Source organism: Ambystoma mexicanum, chromosome 7p, assembly GCF_040938575.1.
Source record: "Ambystoma mexicanum isolate Mex_15411 chromosome 7p, UKY_AmexF1_1, whole genome shotgun sequence".
NCBI lineage: Eukaryota > Metazoa > Chordata > Amphibia > Caudata > Ambystomatidae > Ambystoma > Ambystoma mexicanum.
The window spans coordinates 222,715,008-222,730,185 of NC_090939.1; the positions used below are offsets into that span (position 1 = coordinate 222,715,008).

Sequence of the window (15,178 nt, forward strand, 5' to 3'; positions counted from 1 at the left end):
CGCTCTTGGGTTCACCGACTAAGTTTCTGCCCCCCAATGCCAGTCTCCTTCTCCGTCTTTCGGCCAATGGAGCGAGTGTCAGTAGCTGCCTTTGCCACCTCCTTCACTCCACCCCTCCCACTCCTACTATTCATTCTCACACTAAGCTCTTGATAAACCTCACCTCTCTATCGCCAATACCCTTGACATCCTTGCCCCTGCCATGAGGATACGCATGAAGCCCGCTTTCAAATGCAATAGTTGGTATGATTCCGGCCTAGCCTCGCTGAAACGCAATTACAAAGTTGTGTAACGGATGTGGTTGACTTCAAGGACATCTTCTGGCAAACCGGCTCGTCGTCAGCTCCAAAGGCAATACAGACTCTCCATCCGCTCCAAGAAACGACCCCATATCCAGGCCTGCATCTCTGGGGCCACAAACAACACGGCTGAAGTTTTCAAAATCTGCAAGAAACTTGCCTATCCTACTGCAATTTCTACTTCTCTTCCTTCGCAGGCCCTCTGTACAGCGATTGCCTCCCATTTCACAACCAAAACTCAGTATATCCTGTCCTCCCTCTAATCCACACCCATAGCTCCTCGACCCGCATGCATGCCTCCACCAACCTCCCCCAACTCCCTCACTCCCACTTACTGTCCTCCTCCTTACCCTTAAAACCTGATGAGGTCTCCAAGACAGTCTGCTCTCTGAAAGTCTCCTCCAAACAGGTGCTTCCCTGCTCCTATAGGACTATGAAGGACAACAATGCCTCTCTTGCTCCTCCTGGGCCGAGTTCTGTAACCACTTTTGCCACTGGCTCCTTCGCCTCACCCCTCAAGTCCTCCCTTGTTGGTAATCTCCGAACTAATCTATCACACTGAATCTGTTGGCTGCCTCCACGACCACCAGTCTGGCTTCAAAGCAGCCAGAGACACAAACTGCTCTCCTGAACACCCGGGATGACTTGCTCTCAAACCTTGACTCCAACTCTCTTTCCCCCTCATCCTCCTCGATCTGTCCTCTGCCTTTGACACAGTCAATCATTCCATCCTCATAAATCTGCTCCATGACACCTTGGGCATCACAGACCGGGCACTGGATTGGTTGACCTCTTTCCTCTCAAATCAGCCCTCCCAATGTCAATTGGGCCCTTTTCTTTCCTCTTCCTCACTCTCGACTTGCAGCGTCCCTCAAGGCTCTATCCTTTCGCTGTGACTTTTTCCACCTTTACCTTGCTACTCTCCTACACTGTGGCCACCCTCCTAGGGCCCCCTTCCACAACCCCCATGCGAGGCTACAAACCTGGGTGTCATCTTCGACTCCTGCATATCCTTCTCACCTCATATTGCCGACCTTGCCAGGAAGACATTTTCAGCTTCACCTCCTCAGAGGCATTCTCCCTTTCCTCACATTCCCAGAAAGTCAATGTCTCCAGAGCTCCGTTTCTCTTCAGGCTGGACTTCTACACAGCCTTTTTCTTGATCTGTCTCTTTCCTCCCTCTTCAACCAATCCAGAAAAGGACTGTAAGACTTAACCTTGGCCTCAAGGTCAGGGACCGTATCTCTCCAGCCCTAAAATCTCTCCACTGGCTCCCGGTGGTTGCAAGGATTACATTCAAGACCCTCTGCATCATCCCCAAAGCTTTCCTGGGCCCTTGCAACATCCAACTCTCTCTCCCTAAATACCTCCCTGCTAGAGTCCTTCGGTCCTCGAGCTCCCACTCTATGCTTGGAGAAATGCCTGACCTGCAGAGTGTGGAGGGCAGCTCTCTTTCTTCGGCAGGAGACTCCCTCTAGAACGGCTTGACTGCCCCCTCTCAGACTTGAGCCGGATCTCCTTTAAGTTTCGGAAGCTTCTCAAGACCTTCCTTATATCTCCTCTTTCCCTCTTCCCCTGCTAGTCTCCTCCTGCCGCTGCGACTGGTTGCATTTTCCTTTATGAGTCTTACTGGATTCAGGCCCTCCCTTCGACCAGTCTTCCCCCGCACCCCTTCTTACCAGCACTTGCCCTAGGGCACCCTTCCCTGAGCAGCCTATTGAGGCTGGTCCACCCCTACCTCGCACTAGCTGACCCCTATACCTGTTTCCCCTGGCACTTGCCCTCCCAGGCTCCCCTTAGTGCTTGCTCAGCCCCCAGGGCCCTCTCCCTCTTGCACTTCTCCATCCTCACCCTTCCCTATGCCATCCCTTCATCCTTTTCTGCCCCCTCCCCAGCACTACTTCATACTGCACTTGCACGATTCGAATGTCACAGGGCCTAGTAGGACTGTTTTCTGTCCTCTTCCCCCCACACATACCTCCCTTCTTTGTCTTGTGGCGCCTGGAAACCCTTTCCTGTATAGGCGAAATACAAATGTTCAATCAATAAATATAATAATTTCAAAAAGAAGGCGAGAACAGAGATGTGAGAGAGGTCAGAAATGTGAGGCGGGCATCTTGTTAAAGGTTTTTCATAAGTAGTCATTTTATTAAGTTATAAGGGTGTGATAAACGCCTCGCTATCCCTAACCTAAAGAGGATTTCCCTCCCCATCAAACTAAGATAAAACGAAAACCCTAATAAAAGGAATGTGTCCCTCACACTTATACATACAAACTCAAAGATATATGGCAATACAGGTTTAACAAAATGAAAATTATGCTCAAACAAACTTGATAACGACTGTTCCATGTAACCAGGGTCGGATCCTCTTCCCCAGGTTTAAAGCAGGATGTTCCCAATCAAAGTTCAAAATAAGAACATTTCTTTTAATGGTCAAGCTCTGCTCTGAATATAACACAAAGTTCTTCTCACTCCAAAAGTTTTTCACTTGGCAAAGCTTACACTAATCAAAAGTCTTTGTCTCCACACTCATAATATTTCAAAATAACATCTCCTCCCTGAAAAACAAACACTTTCACAATTCTACTTGATCAATAGTAATGTTTCATCAGGATGGTTTTACAACAGTTTATCAAACACATTAGTGGACTTGCCACTTTCTTTCCTTTGCAACCTTTAACCACAATGCAGTACTTCAATATCTTCTAACCTGTCATGACTACCACTAATATAATCCCTTTCCTGGTATACTCCCCTGCCAGAATAAAAACTCCTAACACTACTACAAGTACTCTGTGGTGATGTTGGCTTCACTTTTTAGAACAGTCTTTCACTTTCAACAACACTGAGATTTACAACTTCTTCTGCAAGAATACAATACACATTGGTGCCGTTTAATTCACCGATTTATTTGCCACATGCAATGCAGGTTCTGTTCCTCTCCTCCTTGATACCCTTCACAAGAAGGGGTCTTTCTCCCGTCACTTTTGATTTCCTACTTTCACATTAAGTAATTGCTGACAATGTTTCTTTGTTATGCTTGCCCTTCTTTGGCTTAGGCAATGCTTGTTAGTGTCTGGATAAACTATTGCCTCTTTTTCACTCTGGGAATAATGGTTACAATCTTTTTGCAATTTTGTTCTCTTCAATGTTGGTTACATTCTTTCCGAAATATTGCCCCCTCTTTACTTTGGCAATGATGGTCATGGATTTTCTTCAGTATTGCCCACTCTTTACTTTGCCAATGCCCGTTTCTATCTTGGTTCAATATTGCCCTCTCTTTGGTTTGGCAATGATAGTTGCAATGATAGTTGCAACCTTTCTTTTTTTGCCTTCTTTCAAAGTGCGTAGAACGCCAACATGACTTCCTTGCATTAGGTCAGTATTCAAAATGTGTGTTAGAATTCAGCGGTCGATTATCCGCTCGATCCACTGCCACTTCTGCTTCTTCTGTTGATTCCTGAACGTCCAGCAGCTTTGGTCATATTCCCTTGGCCGCGCCGCTGGGGAAAGGAGCCGGTCTTGCTCCTTGTGCACCCCAGTGCTCGCCCACCACCAGGTCAAGGCATAATAAGGAGAGTTTCTCTCTCCCACGGGATAGCTTGTCAAAATAGTGCTTCCTGCTGCGTGACCTCTGCACTTCAAGTTTTCAACTTCAAAGACCCTCTCGGGACCGACAGCCGGTTCAAACACAGCAGCAGCTCCGGCATCGTTTCTCTGCTTCTGCCGCTGCAATTGCTACTGGCAACCTCCTTTACTGCTCCACCTTCTTGTTCTCATGGCCTACACCTCAAGGGGCTTTAAATATCCAAACATCCCACTCACTTGTGGGTCATTAGAAGCACTAGACTACATACTGCAGTTCTGTACCTCCAAGCTCTCTTCCTCGTCCCAGCACTTAGGGCATTGTGGGATTTCAAGTCCCCAATGTTCAGGTCACTTTTTATATCACAAATTTTAAGTCCAACCTTATTTAATGTACCCGGTTTATTGAATACACTTTTTGGGCAAGAATTTAGAGGATGAAATAGTTGGTTATTGCCTCAAACCTAAGGGAGAATCACAACCACCAGAAGCCAAGGTATTAATGCTCCGAGTCTTATGTATATTATTGCCATGTGGATCAGAAGGGTTCTTAACACGGTGGGTAGTTTTGGGAAAGGAATGTCATGATCTCTGCTTCCAAAAGATCAGGACTTGCCCGACTCCCTTGGAAGCAGACCCATAACCCCGGTTCCGAGTGCCAGCCAGTCCCAATTGGGACCTTTTGGACCCTGTCCTGGCGCCAGTGGCACCAGGCTCATAAAGATGCCCAGTCCCAGCGCTGGAAGCGCCGGGCTCATAATGCTTGGGTGGACTTACCTGCAGCAGACCATGCTGCTTACTTACCTACCAGTTGAACCCCTGATCCTCTTCTGTTTGGGACTACTTTTCCTGTTGGGTGGGGCAGGAGCCACTCCCTAGGTTCAGAACACTGGAACTCTTCTGGAAAGCAGGAACTATTTTCTTACCTAGGCGTGGCTGTGGAAGGAGACAGCTAAGCACTACAGGAGGCTATTTAAACCACACCCGATGGATGAATCTTGCTTTGCGTTATTCTGCATTCTCTGCAGCAGAACGCTCATCATGTCTTCTGCTTCTGATCCTGGGCCTAAGGGAACAAAGGCTTACCATCCTGGAATCCAGTCTTCAGCAGCACCTGTGAAGACAAAGAAAGAACAGGTTAGCACTACGGTCTTCAGTGGCAGCGCATCTCTTACCTGGTCCATCGGCTGTCACCAACGCCTCGCGCTGCATCCCGGCATCTGAAAGACAAAGGCTTACCTACTCTTCGCATGCTCCGGAGGCCTTCGCACTGCATTCCGGCATCTGAAAGACAAAAGAAGGTGCGTTTAAAAACATTGGGCAACTTTATTACTCACGTGCCATTACTCCTTCCCACGCCGAATCCAGTGGGTATTCCAGCACCCTTCAGCTTCTCTAAAGCTCCGAACTTGTACCTGCAAGATAAAAGGGACAGTTAGTGCGCATCGTGAAGCAGGCTACAAGCGCTTACTTACGTGCTTCCAGGCGCTTCTATTCCTCACGCGGGTTTGATCCTCAACTCTCATCAGCCCGCCATCGCCGGAACCCTGCAAAACAAGAGATATCATTACAAAAGACTTTTAAGACATTTGAAGTGCCCAGAACTTACCGTTCGTGCAGTTAACGACGGACAGCAGTCCTCTGAGGTCAAGAGGCCTACACCCTTATCCAGTGAAGAAACTGGTTACGGCACCCTGCCCCGAGGCAGATGGAGAGCTCGGCGTTCACTTACCTAAGACATCTTACTCTTCGAGTCAGACATATAGTGCACAGAGGTCCAGCCCAAAGAGCCAACCGTGTGTTACACATCACCTTTGAAGATACAGCATTCACCCAGTCAAGACCGGCGCCTCTGCGGGAATCAGGTGAGCGTTACAAGGAAGCCTCACTGACAACAAGCCATTAGATATTCTGGCATCATGGAAATCTACCCCTCTGAAGAGAAATACTGCGTCTCTCCTAAAAGAGCCATCCTATACCCATGGGGACCTTCTACAGCCAGGTGATCCACCCGCCTAATACCACCACCCAGGTTGTTAAGATCACATAGCGGCTGTCTTCCCCTGGCCACCTGGGAGGAGACTTTGGGTAGGATTCTGTGAAGACTCAGCAGGATTATCACAGATGGGACAGAAATTAGAGAGAATAGCAGGGTCAAGAGGGGGCTTATTTAAATGAGGAATAACCAGAGACTGCTTCAGTAGACTGCTTCAGTTCCACTGGAATAAGGCTCGATTAACAGCAAAGATAAACCACTTGAGATATCCAAGGGGCAATTTGCAGCATCATTTCCTGAAGAGTGCCTCAGGTAATTGCAGCTAAGGGAGTGGCAGAATTAAGACGCTTAGTAGCTCTTAAAATATCATCAAAAGAAAAAAAGCGAAGGTGGAACACGACCCGGCGGGGGCCACTGGAGTCCCGGCTGCTCCAGGTCAAGAGGCTCAGTACTCTGGCCAGACAATATAATCAAGATTATTATTGGGTATGAACTAAGAAGGGACCAGCAAACGGTCAGACCATACGAATGGAAAATAAGGAAACACTGCACCAGTTATTTGGTGGCAGAGACCAGGTCCAGCGTATTGCCCAGTGAATGCATAGGGCCGCTGACCAGCTGCTCAAAACCCAGGTCACACATGGTGTCGAAAAACTGGATTGCTGCCAGTGTGACTCAAGGGTTAAATTTGAGGTTGAAGTCCCCAGTAATCAAAGGTTGGAGAACTTAAAAGTTCAAGTTGGCAGTCAATTTCAAAAAGACATATCTGCTCTAGCAGGACAATCAGGATTTGCCGGTTAAGAGAATCTGAAATAATCACATAGGTTAAACGTACAGAGGCTACTGCCAATGAGGCAATATAGATCATAGCGATGCTTCTGCCCAGGTGGGCTGACCTCTGGCCAGAATAAATAATATCATAGGTATCAGGGAGGTCCCGAGAATTCTTTCAGCCAGGACTCTCTTACGCACACAAGATCTGGATTTAGCTCTGCAATGAAATCATGGCAAAATGCTGCTTGGAAGACAAGAGAATGTGCGTTGACCAACAGCCCTTTGTAAGAGCCCTCTACTGTCACCTTGGCTGGAAGGGAGGGATTACTAAGGCTGGGTAAAACTGTGCCTTGCGGGGATAAAAGCAAAAGATCCTCACAGAAACAATTTTTTAAAATCATTATCAAGGACCGTGGGGCTCACAGCCCATTCTGCACACGGACGGGCGCAACCTGGGCACAAGTACGGTCCCACTGCACTCATTTGCACTGTTTCCTGGCCTGGGTCTCTTTAAGTAGGAACATCGTTTTGCTGAGTCCAATCCCGTGATGCTGCGTGTAGGCAGCGAAGACAGACTGCAGCAATGACTACAAGCAACCGCCACAGCCTGGTATGAGTAACCAGAACCTAAAAAGGAAAGCTAAGTAAAAGTGCAACTGAGAAAATAAATGAAAACCAATTAACCAAGGAGTCAGGGGGCTGAAGTATAATCATCTTGCAGAGAACGGACCACCCCAAAATTATCTGAGTACAATTGAGGCATTGTTAAAACGAGTGGAGTTGGGACTCCCAAACATTCTAATATTGCCCATAATTGTGTCCTTGGTACCGAGTCAAATGCTGTCTGGAGATCAATGAAGGCAGCATAGGGGCATTATTCTCCTAAGATTAACGTATTTGTCTAGAAGCAAGGTCAGTCTAAACGACTGGTCAATTGTCTGTGCTGGTGACAGACTGGGTTTAGAAAGTGGTTCCTCAAACCACTGTTCTAGACTTCAGATTAATACTTTTGTGAGTGAATCCAGACGGGATATATATCTATAGTTAATAAGGTCACTACGCTTCCCTTTGTTTGTATATGGTGATAATAATTGAACCATGCCAACTTCTGGGTATCATGTTTATTATACTCAGATCATTAAAAAACATTGTCAGAATGGGAACGCAGATTTCTGCCTCCTCCCTGAACAGATCAATCAGCAAGTAATCTCGTACCGGGAATTTATTAGGCTTTTGGTGTTTTAAGGCAAGTTCTCCCTCACCAATGGTAAACAACACGACAAGCCACCCTTACAGGCTGCAAGTATGCCATCATTACATTTGTCTGACTTTTGATCTGATCAGAGTTAGTCAAATCACCTTTAAAGGTTTCAAAACAATTAAAGGCTTTTGGACATTTGAAACAAATGGTACAGAGTTAGTAACCTCTGATTTCAGGGAGAGCGCATTAAGTGATCATCAGAGGATTGTGGTCGTCCTCTGATCTCTCAATCTCCAAGGCTATCGCCCCGTGCCAAGACAAGATCAAGAACTATATAATCAATATGGGTCTGAGATGTCCTAGACCTGTATGTAGGCTTGGCCGGAATATCGGCTCTTACATTGCAGGCCCCAAGACCATACAAATTAATATTAGCCAAATGTTTACCCATACAATATGGTTGCTGTAAGGATTAATTTAGGAATACCCCAAAATTAATCTTCCGCTGTCTGAACATTGCGGAATAAAGGGTAGGTTCATACTGGAAATTCAAGTCACCTACCACCATCACCTGATCAAAGCAAGAACACTTTTGAGTCTCCAATATAGTTGATAGAAGTAGTTGCAAACAAATCAATGGCCTCCTAGGATTGTCCAAGATAAACGGTCAACAGATACAAAATCCCTTTACCTTTTAGCTTGACAATTATACCTAAAACATTTGGCGAAGATGAGGTCTCATAGGTTTGCAACTTGCTTCAAGTCCCGAGTGCACCCAAGTGATCAGCCCGCCCTTGGGACGACCTCTAGGGCCTCATAATGGCTGGTTGAAAGAAAGTTTGAAAACCATGCATATTCACTGAGTCCAACTTTCATGGCTCTGGATAAGAATGCTGATATAATCTGAGCTTCTGCAACAAACTAGTTCCATTCTAGATCACTTCACTCATTCCTAGCCCCGTAAGGTTCAAAGAGGATGTTAATAGGCCTATTAGTTTGCAGGCTTGTTACCAAGCATTTTTTTCCCCTTCTAAAAGGCCCTCGCGATACCCTTGTACAGACCATTAAACATGCAACGGTAAACCCCCTCGGACGCGCATTTGGAAATGGGACTGTTCTGTTAACCATAACTTTTATTAGTACCCGGCAAGAGTCAACCAGAATGTAACAAACATGCTGATTGGCTCTCTCCGGGTCGTTCCCCGGCTGGGAATTCCTCGGCCGGGATTCCACGCCATTGTTCCCGGCGGGGGCGTGGCAGCCCCTCAGCCAATGAGGAAGCTCGAAGCGGGGCTATCCCCGCTCCGAACCTCCACACGGCTGAGAGGCTGTCAATGTCCCCCGCCGGGGATTCAGGTATGTGTTTTTTTTTCTTTCTTCACTATTACAAATAACTTCCACAGGCTTGGCCCTTGTCAGACTGAGTCGGTTACATTAGAGGCCTTATTCGGACTGTCGGCAATCACTTCTGTAAATACTCTACAGACAGCAGGTAACCACTCCCATTACCGCAGGAGCTACCTTTGTCGCATCAGCATTCAAACCCACCTTCATGCCTGAACCTACTTGTTCAGCCAATAATGACATGCTTTCTTCACCATTCTAGTTTTCCTCCACTGGCCATCGTACGAACACTAATCGGATACATTAGGGCATTTTATTAGCCATTCGATCATTTATATACAATTTTCCTGGAGAGCAATGTCTTTATTCCTCAACTCATTTTGTGCCCATATAGCCCTTTTCAGATCTTTCAAATACTGATCTACTTTAATTGACATTAATTGATGAAAAATGACAGACGGACATCTACTTCTGCTCACAGTTCGCAATGGCTACAATCTCCTGGTCCAGAGTGTGATGAGGGCAGCAAAATATCACTAGATATTCGTTGTAGACCGGCCCTTCGGCTGCGGCGAGTAAGGGCTAACGTATCTACTTGAGGTGTAGGTTTGCTCGTCTCCCTGTGATACACTGCTCTCTGATTATTTCACTAAAGATAGAATTTCAGCAAAGTTCCGGTTACAAGGGATAATTCCCTCATGGTTTAGATCACCAGTGAGGTCTGGGATTTTCTGCATCTCCATAAAGTTGTCACTCCCACAGGTGGGTCACCAGCTACAGGGCAGGGCATTCAGTTTTCCACATATAGTCAATCAATTGATCGCTTTAATGCCTCTAGAATCAAGCAATCTGATGGAGTAATAATTACACACAGCGTGATCTCTCTTTTCTGCTGGGCATTCAAGTGAGGTTGAGTACTCGCCTGCCCCTCCCCTCACCTCTACCGTCACTGCTGCAGTTGGAGGCTTGCACAGGCATAGGTTCTCTTCGGACTGACCAGTGAGGGTTCTGTCCCAACAAGCCTACAATTGGTAGGGAGCTGTGTGGGGTCAGTAATGTGAGACCCACGACTGTTTAGATTTCTCAAGATTCAACATTTCATTTTACGCAAAATTATAAAATAAACCCCATCTATACCTACTCTACCAGGGGATTGCCTACCTAGTCTAGGATCGAAGGGAAATACTACTAGCATTTACAAAACTAACTCTCACACTAAACAAACATTCAAAGCAACATAAATAAAAGGTTACCAAAAAACCATTATCTTGGATGACTTCTACAGGTCCTGGGCAGATCTTGCTCCCCCAGGAATGTCCCAAAGTCAACTTCTTCCAAGGAAAAGAAAGTCTTAAAGTCTTGAAAAGTTCCAAAGAAACAAAAGTTTACACAAATAAAAAAACACTGGTAGGATTCCAACATGGCCGCCGGCACAGAGTAGAAACGCCGACGGCTGCTCCAGGACTCCAAGGCCTTGTTCTGGTGGCCCCCCACACCCCCAGAGCTAAGGCACGGTTTTCAGGAGGCATGAAAATCCTTGGGGAACTTTGTGGAGGTGTCTGTGTTGCACCGACACCGAAGCACGACAGCATCAGCGGATAAGCAGGACGCGGGCCGGCACAGCGAGGAGGCCCCTCCCCCCTCGCCCCATCTCAGGGGGAGTGCGAGTCGGCGGCAAAGGGAGGTTTTCGGGGAGAGCCCGCAAAGTGGCGGCGGGCACCTGGAGGGGCTCCAGAGGAGCAGCGGATCGCCGAGAGAGGCAAGAGGCGGCGGCTCCGGAGGCCAGCGGGAGCGAGCAGAGGACTGGCGTGAGGTGCGCCTACGCCGGCGCGGCTGCAGGGACCTGTGGTCAGGCCTGTGGCGCAGGCCGGCAGCTGAGTGGAGGAGCTCAGCGGAGAGCGGTGTGACAGCACCTTACCTCGGGGGCGCAATAGCGAGGTGGAGGTGAGGAGTGCATAGCAGAGAAGGGGAGCGGAAAAGGACAGAGGGGCGGGCGCCGAGCGCAGACCCTGGTCCAAGGAAGGAGAGTGGGGGTGCACCCAGAGGAGCGGCTTTGAAGTCGGAAGCACTGGCACCCGCTGTGGAGGTGTGTGGAGGGCAGCGACAGGACTGGGGGGGCCCCCCCGGTGAGCAGCGGGTCCCTGCGCAGCGGCAAGGAGCAGGGGCCCGGGGCTCAGTGAGGGTCCTGATGAGGGAGGGGCCCCTGCAGAGCAAAGCACAGTGGAGAGGCCGTATAAGTCCCGCTCTCGGCGCAGGAGGGCAAGGGGCTCAGTATTGCACCAGCCACAGAGCCTAAGGGCTGGTGGTGAAGCACACCCCCGGACCCCTATAGATTGGGGGGTCTGGGAGCTAGGAGGGAGCTGAGCCCAGACAGACACGCAGGGGCACCCCGACTCAGGTGTGGCAAACAGTGGGGGACAAAAAAGGAGAGGCCTTGCGTGCCCGGAGGGCTGGAGTAAGTGGAAATCCACCGGTGGAAGGGGAAGGAGTGTTACTTGGTCCAGGGGCTGGGACGGCCACCCGCACAGAGGAGGGCGTGGCAGCCACGGAGTGAGAGGCCCTCAAACCACCGAGGACACAGCTTCGGGCCTGGAAATCTGCGGGCGGCACGGCTGAGACGCGGGCCGGACCTCCCATAGATGTGTTCCAGGTCCAAGGGGAGGACTGGGAAGGCTGGTCACCTCGTGGGCAAGCCGCAGGGAACATTGCCTAAGCTCTGGCCCGCAATGGAGAGCAGGGACTCGGGTGAAAGGGGGGGGGGGTGGCCAACTGAAAGAGCAACGGGACAAGGAAGGAGTTGGCAAACTGTCGCAGATGACGAGGCAAGACCTCAGGGGGGGGGAAATGCACAATTTGAGAGAGTACCTGGCCAAAACTTTTCAGGAACAATTCCAACTGCTGAGGACCGACCTCAATGCGGTGCTGGGAGAGGTGCAGCAAGAAATGTCTCAGCTGGGGGAAAGGACGAATTTGCTGGAAAGAGGCCTCCACGAGTGTGAAAGCGACACAATGGCAAACAGTGAGGCTATAGATAGATTGGACACAGCAACAAGGAACATGGAAGCAATGGTGGGGGATCTGGAGAACAGGTCCAGAAGGGTCAACATCAGGATTAAATTGCTGCTGGAGACGGTCACTGATCGACAACTGAAGGAAGAGATCCAGGGGTTCTTCGCGGCCCTCCTAGGCAAGGAGTCCTCGGGTTCGATAGAACTGGACAGGGTCCACAAGGTGGGCCAGTCCCCGGGAGGACCTAGCGCCCGTCCCCAGGATGTGTTGGCTGCCTTCGCTAGGTACGGCCAAAAAGAGGCGGTGCTGTTAGCAGCAAGGCAGAGCGAACCGGTACTCTATAAAGGACAAGAAATGTCCTTGTTCCAGGATTTAGCAGCTAGCGCGCTGATGAAGAGGAGGAGCATGGGCCCAGTTGTGAAGGAGTTGGCCAAGAAAGGGATAAAGTATAAATGGTCCTTCACATTTGGGCTGGTGTTTGAGTGGGAGGGGAGCCAGAGGCGAGCAACTACCCTTCAGGAGGCGGCCAGTATAATACGGCTGGAATTAGATAATGGGGGGAGGGGGCCATGAAGGAGGGGCCACCGACCCGAGTGAGTCAAAGGGAAAGAGGCAGCCCATGGGAATGGTCCACGGTAGGGGAGCGGGGCAAGAGGAAGGCTGCGCTGCGGGGACCAGCTGCGGGGGGAAGAAAGACTGGGCTAAAGAAGGGGAGGGAGGCAGTGGAGTGGGGGGGTCCGGGTGACTTGATTCTCGGGAGAAGGCTCTTCCGGGGGTGGTGGGAACAAGGGTTTTATAGGGGGACTGGGGGGATGGAGTAGAAAACATTCTGGAACAAGTGAGGGCAGGTTTGTCCGTGGGGATGGGATAGAGGGGTGGGGGGCGGTCTCACCCGAAATTGGGGGTTTAGGGTGGGAGAGGGGGGAGCCATAGCGTTCAGGAAAGCAGTACAGGACCTTTCGTGCAGGAGGATTGAGGTAGGGGGAAGGAGGGAAGTGCCTCCTCGGATGGTGGGGAGGCAGGGAAGCCCAGGGGGAACCTGGAGTGGGGAGGGCGGGACAGGCGAGGGCGGGCTGGTTTTCAGCCCAGACTTCAGGTGGCTAACACATTATGTAAGGGGGTTAAACTCCCCCCCCCCCCTTAAGCAGACAAAACTGGAGCAATTCCCCAGGGCTCACACGCCAGACGTGCTGGCGCTGCAGGAGACCCACCTATTGAGGAAGGACCAGAGCCACTTGCGGCTGAAGGGTTTCTTGCAGATATTGCTTGCATCGGGTCATACAAAGAAAAGGGTGGGTTGGCCTTGGCGTTCCAGAGGGGGATGGATTTCAGAATCCAAGACACTCTTAGGGACAAGAATGGGAGGTACATCATTGTGATAGGGGGTGGTGATGGGGGAGTACATGGGAGTATCTTACACCATAGCCTCGGTGTACGGCCCAAATGCGGGGCAGGACCAGTTCATGCGCGAAACCCTGGGCTTTCTGGAGAACTTTGTGAGGGGGCTAGTAATACTGATGGGGGATCTCAATCTGGCCGGGGACAGGCGGCTAGACCAGACACAGCAAGGGGGGAGAGGAGGGAGAGCAGTGGCTTCCCCCCCAGCTAAAGGAGAGATGGGAAGGGGCCGGATTGCGGTATGTGTGGAAAGCGTTACGGGGGGGAAGAGGAAGGGTTCACGTTTCTCTCTGACGTCAACAGAACCAATCAAGAATTGATTACATCTGGGTGTCCACAAGTCTGATGGGGGGAGTGGAGCGGGTTGAGGCGGGTCCCATGGGAATTGCCGACCACAAGGTGGTGCAGATGAAGTTGCAGCTGGGGAGGCGCAGGCCCAGAGTGTGGAGTTGGAAGTTCCCAGTTCTGAGGGATCAGGTGATGCGGGAGGAGATAGGGAAGAAGACTGGGGATTTCTTCGAGAGGAATAACAGTTCAGATACAAGCCTTGAGATGCGGTGGGATGCGTTCAAGGCTACATTGAGGGGGGAACTTATTGCTCTGAAGGCAGAGAGAAATAGACAAATGAGGGGGCTGGAAATCCAGTTGGAAAGGGAGGTTGTGGCTGCAAGGGGGCGAATGAGGGAGACCCCCACGAGGAAGGTATACAGGGAATACAGGTTGGCCGATGGCCAACTGGGGATCTTAAGGACCAAAAAGGCGGAAGAGGCAATGCTAAGGGTCAGGCAAAAATCGTATGCGAAGGCCAATAAAGCAGACTCACGCAAGCAAACCTGGCTCGCCTGCTGAGGGGAAGTAGGGAACAGAATGTTATCACGGCCATGAGGGACGAGAGGGGTGAAGAGACTCGCCCGATCTGAGGAGATAAAGGGGAGGCTAGCCAGAGTCTATGAATCTCTGCATGCCTCACAGAATCTGCAGTTGCAGCCTCAGAGGGATTTTTTGGGGGCACTGCCCCTCCCTCGGCTATCCCGGGAGGACGGGGAAGAGTTGGGTCGGGATATCACAGAGGATGAGGAGAGAGCTACCATAGCGGCATTCCCCCCGCAACAAGGCCCCGGGACCAGATGGTTACCCAGCCTCCTTTTACAGAACCTACTCCCACCTTTCAGTCCCACATCTTACGCAGTTGTTCAATACGTTTGGGTCCAGGGGAAGCATTACCCCCTCGATGGAGGAGGCCAAAATAACACTAATTTACAAAGCGGGAAAAGACCCAGAAGAATATACTTCCTATAGGCCTATCGCCCTTATAAACACAGAGGCCAAAATATTCACTAAAATATTGGCTTAATGCCTAGAGTTGCACCTCCCCTCACTGATCCATCAAGACCCGACAGGGTTTGTGGTAGGGAGGCAGACTGCTGACAATGTCAGGCGGGTGGCCCACCTGATGGAGAAAGCACAGAAGACAACCATGCCGGCAATCCTTCTGGCGCTGGATGCCGAAAAGGCATTTGATCGGATGGAGTGGTCGTTTGTTTCAAGTTATGGAAAGGATGGGCCTGGG

General features: G+C 50.1%; 1 protein-coding gene across 2 annotated transcripts in view; it reads right to left on the reverse strand.

The window, feature by feature from the left end:
* The window catches only part of TTC3 (tetratricopeptide repeat domain 3), a 2,698,168-nt gene that overhangs the window by 2,527,652 nt on the left and 155,338 nt on the right, over positions 1 to 15,178 (reverse strand). The gene's annotated exons all lie outside the window — the stretch shown is intronic.